Source organism: Vigna angularis, chromosome 8 (assembly GCF_016808095.1).
Source record: "Vigna angularis cultivar LongXiaoDou No.4 chromosome 8, ASM1680809v1, whole genome shotgun sequence".
NCBI lineage: Eukaryota > Viridiplantae > Streptophyta > Magnoliopsida > Fabales > Fabaceae > Vigna > Vigna angularis.
Genome location: NC_068977.1, coordinates 11,475,428 through 11,483,407, shown reverse-complemented (window position 1 = coordinate 11,483,407; position 7,980 = coordinate 11,475,428).

The following is a 7,980-nucleotide window of genomic DNA, read 5'->3' as shown; positions in this document are numbered from 1 at the left end:
GAAGGAGAGTTTATATTTTGGAGAACAAAACTCTATTTATGATTGATGCTATTCTCTCAATCTCACACGGAAAAGACTGAAAAGGCATCCTCTCTAAGCTCAATTTGACACTTCCAAACCCTGGGAAGACTTTGAAAACCCTATTATAACTCAATTTGACACTTTAAAACTCAATAGCAGTTGCCTAAGCTACCCAAACTCAATTCTACCCTTTCTAACTCCCATATCAGCAAACTAACATCATAGACAAGTCTAAATAGACCTATTAACAAACCCAAAACCATCACATGTAGTCCAAACCTTCTTATTCAAAATTTTACTATTGAAAACCTCTAAAAATGCACCAAAAACCATACAAAAACTCCCAATTACTGACCAACTAGTTCTACATCAGAATTTTGTTGTCATGTAACTCAAACAAGTTTTAATCAACCCTTAGACCCATCCCAAAACATAGTTTGCCCAAAATAACCCTTCTTCTAACTTTTCACCTATCAAAACCCTCCTTTCTAACTTAAAAACCATTTATTTCTTCTACTAAAACAATACAAAGATTTATAATAGTTTGACAGTTCATAATTCACCCAATTTAACATTTCAAATTCATCACGCACAACTTTCACATCAAAATCACCTTGACCTTATCATTCAATCAATTTTCACATCAACACATATCATATACAAGCATTTCAACATACTAGATTTCTAAATTCAATACAATTTCACAATTAAATCAATATTTCACCATACAAACATTAATTATAACTTTTTTGTCTAACAAAATCAATTAAAACTAGCTTCCCTTACCTTTTTAGAAGACCAAATTGTTTTAGAACTTCCTATATTGCTTTCACATCTCAAAAAGCTTTATCTGCACCTATAGACCATTGAAACATGATGAGGGTACACTGTTAGAACCACTGATCAGCAAAGAACCTAAAAGAAGACTTAAACCACACATGCAACATAAAAAACCCCATATGCATTTAAGAACGTGAATTTAGAGAAAAAGAACAAAAAACTAACTTACTCTTTTTGAGAAACTATTCGGGTAGACTTGAAGATCTCACCACGAGCATCATACATGCGGTCTCTAATCTTCAAATAGATGATCAAGGTACAAGAAACTTTAGAGAGAAGGCAAAATATTCAGAAAAGTGATTTCTAGAGACATGGTGTGTTTTAAAATAAAGAAACTTGTTTATAACAATTCATTTTATATTAAAACCTTTTAATATTAAAATAATAAAGTCTCATTATTTTTAACTTTCTACCACTTCTAAAATATCATTTTCTGTGTCTTCGTAGATGAAGCCGAGTGTTAATGTAGTATGTCCTATAAAATAAAAGTATTATATAATAAATGTTAATGCAATTAAGAAGGATCGACATAATATTCAGAAAGATAAGAATTTAAAGTTTGTTATTATGATAGTTCATAAAAGTTAAGTATTTTTTAGGTTTAATAGGTTCCGAGGTTCCTATATTTGTGTGTTCATTTCAATTGAGCCCTCCAATTTTGGAAGTGATCAATTGGATCCCTAATTTGGTAAAACTGAATCAATAATGCCCTTGCCGTTAATTTTAGTGGACGGTGTTAAATTTAATGTATCGTGGCATGCTGACGAATCAATTAATTATGACGTGGCGCATGGGGGTAGAATTTATTTTATTTTAAGTTTAAAATAAAATCCTTTCTAGGGTAAACACCTGGCTCTCACACTCTTCCTCTTTCAGATCCTTTTTTGACTTCAAACCTTCCTCACCTTCTTCTTCTTTTCCATTCTAATCATATTATTTTCATTTTTCTCAAAGCAATATCAGACATTCCAACAAAACAACACCAACTCTTCCATTAATCGGTAACCTCCTACAGATCGGTTCTCTTTAGTTTTTCATTTTTTGTTTTATATATATATATATATATATATATATATATATATATATATATATATATATATATATATAAGCAAACCACACCATCTGAACAGAGATTGAGATTGCGACAATGGACGACCTGTAATCGACAGTGGAAGAGGAAACCGAGACGAAAGCGTGAGCGGCTCTTGTGTGATGCTGGAGGTCTGTGTGCCTTTGTCCACTGTGCGAAATGAGATGGGAGAGGAAAACAGCGAAGGAAAATGAGATGCGACGAAAGAGAGAGAAATATAACTCTGTTGTGCACTGACCAATGCAGAATCTTTTGTGTTGACGATTTCTCCCTTTTTTTTTTGTCTGTTTGTTTCCTGCTTTGTAGAATCTGAAAAACTTTTCTTTCAATTGATTTCTGGGAAGATCTGGTTGATCCGATCCTGATGGGGAGCGATTTAGGTTGTCAAAAAAAAATTGAATCGAAAAGTATGACACTTTCTCTCCAAGTTTTCAGCTTTAGTGAGAGACAATGGAATTGAACTCCCCAGGAACGAGAAATTCCACTGCAAAAAGGGAAAGTGCAGAACTTTGAATTGGGAGAACCCAGAAACGAAATTTGAACAAGAATGGGACCTAATTGGGAACGAGGGAGTGGATTGAGAATTAACGAAAATTTAGGAGAGGAATGAGACAAATGATCGAAGGAAGAAGAAAGGAAATTGGATGAGGGTTCTAAACTGGAGATGAAAGGGTTATATATTAAGGGTATGGTGATTGATGAGTGAAATTTGATGAAGATGATGGGGCTACTGGATTTCATTACATGAGAGAGAGAGAGGTAACAGAGATTGAGAAAAGGCTCAAACGGTGTCACCTGGATGCCTCAGCTTGCCACCTGTTAAAAAAGGTTAACGTCGTTAAGTGCATTTAATGAAAAGGCTATTATTGAATCAAATTGACCAAATTAGGGACCCAATTGATCACTTCCAAAATTGGAGGACTCAATTGAAACGAACACACAAATATAGGGACCTCCGAACCTATTAAACCACTTTTTTAACAAACATGACTTGTTCTCCAAATAATATTACTAATATTTAAACATTTATTTTTCTAATGAATAATTTACTTTACTTTTTCTAAGTATTTTTCTAACCTTAATAATATATTTAGATGAGACGATTTAAAAGTGTAATTAATTTATTTGATAAGTTTAAAATATTTTGGAATAAAATACATGGTTTGGACGAAAAAAATTAAAAGAAGATTAAAATTTAAAATTTTAAAAAAAATATATTTTAAATAATTAAAATAATTTCATTCAAAAAGGAAATTAAATTTCAGAACTTAAAATTTCTTAGTTATATGTATTTTGTGAAGCTCGCTAGATTATAATTTAAGGGTTCGTAAAAGGAGTGATGTGAGTTTTTCATATCCTTAAACAAATACAAAGTTTTGCAAGCAAAGCCACCTGACCCACCATATATATAATAAAGAAAATATCCTTACAAAGGCAATGGTTGGGGGAGAAACTTACCTGGCGCCGCTGAACTGAAGAAACCAAAGAAGTTGAAAAGGAAAACAATAAAACGAAAAACCTGAATATAAAAGTGAATAAATAATAATAGTAATAACAATAATAATAATAATATTTTCGTAATTTTAAATCATAATTTTATTTTAATTTAATATAATTTTTACTATTCATATTTAAATTTATTTATATTTATTTTTGTAAAAACCTAGAAAATAGTATTTTAAAAGTGATAATGGATTAAAAATAGCGAGACTTGTAAGGACCTAGAAAATGTATATATATATATATATATATATATATATATATATATATATATATATATATATATATATATTAAATAATAAAGAAAATGATTAAAATGAAGAGAAGAGCTTTTTCTTTTATTCTGAAAAGCGTACAACTTAGCAATTTTACCAAATTTTACTCACTCTTTCTAAAACCTCTCTCTCTCCTTAGAAAGTTGATTCCCATTCTCTCTGCCTTCTCTCTACCATTCCCTCACATTCAGTCATTGCATGTTTGATTAGGTGGTGCTCAAGTGACCGCGGCGGAGAGAGCTTCGCAACCATCCGATTAGATTCTCGTTCTTCAGCGGGTAAGTCGTTTGCCCTTTTTCCTCCTCTTTTGGGAACCTAGGGCATGTAATTAGAAACCTTCTCCTTCAATTTCTTGCCAAAAATTAGTTCTAAAGAGCTTTTCTATCACCCAGTGGTTTGTAGGGTTTGGTTGAGTTCTTGCGGAGTCAAGCACTATTGAATCAAGTTGTGAGCTTAGCTGTGAAACCCTAAGGTAAGGGGAGCTAGATATTGTTTTCAATTTGCTTGCAGTATTTGTATGTATGTTAAATTCCTTAATGGGTGTGTTGTTTGGTTTTCTTGTTTAAGCTCTAAAGTAAGTGGGTCATACATGTTGATGAGTGTGATGTATGAAATTGTAGCGTGAGGTCTGTAAACTAAATTGGTTGAATCTAATTGTTGTAATTGGGCGTTTTGGAAGTGCTTGGAGTGATAAATCTGTTATAGCTTAAATGAAATGGAAAGTTAAGTGAAATTATGGTGTTTTAAGGCAAATTGGGGAAAGTGAGGTAGTGATTTTGGGCATTTGGGGCCTAAAGCGAAATTGGATTGTTGGGGCAGTCTTAGCCACTGTATTGTGACTTATTTGAGTCACTAAATTGATCAAACTAGGTGCAAAGCGGTAGGATTGGGTTTTGGATCTCTAAGTGGGGAAAATTGGTGTTTTAGAGTTGAAATTGAGTCTTAATCACTTTAGAATGGTAGTAGGAATGTTTAGAATCATTTAGATAAGTTTAATTAAGTATAAAACAAGAATTAAGGGTGTTAGAAGTTAGTAAAAATGGTTAGAAATAGTCATGTTGGGTTCTGTTCGCAACTATGCAGAATTCTGCAGAATTATGCAGAACGCTGCAGTTGACCTTCGGTCTTGTGCTGCTCTCGGTCATAACTGGGTTGGTCTCTTTTGAGTCTTACCAGTTCATGATCGTCCAGTCTCTTAAAGAGTGTTCGGTCTTGTACTGACACTCGGTCTCTTAAAGAGTGTCTGGTCTTGTACTGGCACTCGGTTTCTTAAAGAGTGTTCGGTCTTGTACTAGCACTCGGTCTCTTAAAGAGTGTTTGGTCTTGTACTGGCACTCGGTTTCTTAAAGTGTGTTTGGTCTTGTACTGGCACTCGGTCTCTTAAAGAGTGTCTGATCTTGTACTAGCACTCGGTTTCGTAATATGTGTTGGGTCGCGTACTGGCACTCGGTCTCAAAGCTCTAAGTGTTCGGCCAAAGCTCTAAGTGCTCGGCCAAATCTCATAGCGTTCGGCCAAAGCTATAAGTGCTCGGCCAAAGCTATAAGTGCTCGGCCAAAGCTCTAAGTGTTCGGCCAAAGCTCTAAGTGCTCGGCCAAAGCTCTAAGTGTTCAGCCAAAGCTCTAAGTGCTCGGCCAAAGTTCATAGTGTTCGGCCAAAGCTTTAAGTGCTCGGCCAAAGCTCTAAGTGCTCGGCCAAAGCTCATAGTGTTCGGCCAAAGCTATAAGTGCTCGGTCAAAGCTCATAGTGTTCGGCCAAAGCTCTAAGTGCTCGGCCAAAGCTTTAAGTGTTCGGCCAAAGCTCTAAGTGCTCGGCCAACGCTCCTAGCGTTCGGTTCAAGTTCTTTAGCTATTGTTTAGGGTAAATTAAGTGTGTGTGATGATTTCCGTGTAAAGTATGATTGTTGTAATGTGGTTAAATTGAAAGTATGTGAAGGTATGATGTATTGTTGTGTTCAAAATGAAAAGTATGGTTGATGGACGTAATTCCATGGATCTCAAAGGAGGTTACATGGTGGTGCCTTATGTTATTGGACGTAATTCCATGGATCTCAAAGGGAGGTTACATGGTGGTGCCCTATATTATTGGACGTAATTCCATGATCTTCAAGGAGAAGATTCATGGTGGTGCCCTTAGTGTTTAGAATGATTTGCATGGTAGCTCAGTCTTGGGGGTTTTCCTGAAACTACAATGGTCAATCATTCTCAAGTAGAGAGGATTGAATCATGTCATGAGTAGTAGCAGGAGGTCCTAGTCTTGGGTGCTTCCAATATGGCCCAAGGTGAGTGATAACGGACTAACCTCGTGAGTGTGGTAGGGTGAAACCCATTGGCAATGGCTTTGTAAAGCAGTAGAGGCCACCACGAGTGCATGACCCGCCATAGCTCGGCAATCATTCTAGTCCGGACGAGTCAAGTTTAAAGTGGAACAAGTCTTGATGGTGTAGTCTAATATATATATGCTTTGATTTGCATGTTGTGTGTGATTGTATAACATGATTTTTATACCTAGCTTACCCTTGCTTCTGTGTTGTGTGTTGTTTGTGTATGCTTTTCTTTTGCAATGATCATCCACTTGGATGTGAGCAGATGTTGAGGAGGTGTCCCTGGAGCAAGTGCTAGAGGACGGGGATGCTGCAGCTTAGTACTTCTAGGGTCTTAATTAAGTTGTATTATTTTGAAAATACTCTATAATAGTCCTTTATGTTTAAGTTTTCAAATTATGGTGATATTTTGGATGACTGTAACCTTAACTGAACTGCCAATCTTACTCCAACTGTTCTATAATATTAAGATGATGACGTCTATAATATATCATGCTTGCTATATAATTGGGATGTCACAAGACTCGATTATTTTAATATTAAAATAATTTAATATAAATGAATTTGTTATAAACGAGTTTCATTATTTTAAAACACATTATCTCTATAAAATTTATCGCTTATCATTATGTTTTTTTCGGTTGTGTTATGTCTTAGTTTATGTTTTTATCACGCTTTAAATTAATTATTATTCTATATATTTCGACTATGTCTATTAACCCGTATTCAAAATATAAAAACAATAAAAGAAGACAAACATGTAAAAAACATAAAGAACCAAACCTCAAACTCTGCACTAAACTAAGAAAGATTATATATCGTATTTGCTAAACATAAAAAAAGGGGGAGATTGTTGAGACAAAATCGTTTATACATCTAAACGCTCTCATGTTTTGAAGTTTAACCAAATAACATTAAATGAAATAAGAATATGAAAATATATTAGGATGAAAAGACTTAGGCTCAAGGATCCCCAACATAGAAAAACCTTACGAAAACCTTTAGGATTGTAGGAAACATAAAAACACCTAAATTAAAACACTCAGATGCAATGCTAAACGACTATTAAGTCAAAAATGTCTAAGAGAGTTAAAGTTAAATGTGTAATCTTACCGATGAGTGCATATTTATGCCCTCATTCAGCCTTTAATATTGGATTCTTAATTGGTTTTTGTACTTTAATAGAATATTTTAATTAGGATTTGTTATAAGTGAGCTTATTTAGTATCAGATACAAAAACATGTTAAAAATAACTTTTTAGTTGCATAAATGTTCTTTGGCTATTTTGATGTGTGTTAGTGCAGCTACAACTAAGTTGAGCTCATTGAGGTGTAAAAAAAAATTGATTAAAGTTTCATGACACCTTAAAGATAAATCCAAGAATGAAAAATAATCAAGATCATAAGAAGTCAATCCAAGCATAGCATGAAAAAGTGAATAAATTTGGCTAAGCCAAGAAGAGAGAACATGCAACAAAAATTGGATCTTGCGGTTTTATCTATTTTTTCTACTAAAAAGACTTTTATAATAGATAAATGTTTATGATTAAAGATAATTTGGGGAAAATATGTCTTAAGATATTTTATTTGATATTGTTAAATAATTACCTTATTTAACTATATCAATAAATATAAAATATATCAATAAATATCAAATGATAATATTTACCAAATCCTTTTTAATCTAGGATATATCTTCTCAAATATTTTTAGATTTTCACAACAATCAAATATATTTTGAAGATATTGGATTATTTAGAGGATAATTAGAGGAGATTAAATTATCATAAAGAAGATTACGACAACAAAAAAGCTTGAAACAAAGCCTAGTCCAATTTCTATATAAAGAGACATAGGGAAACACATTAGGGGAGCTTAAGGAACCCTTTGGGAGTTCAATTTTCGTCCTCCTCTCTTCTCTTATGTTCTCCAT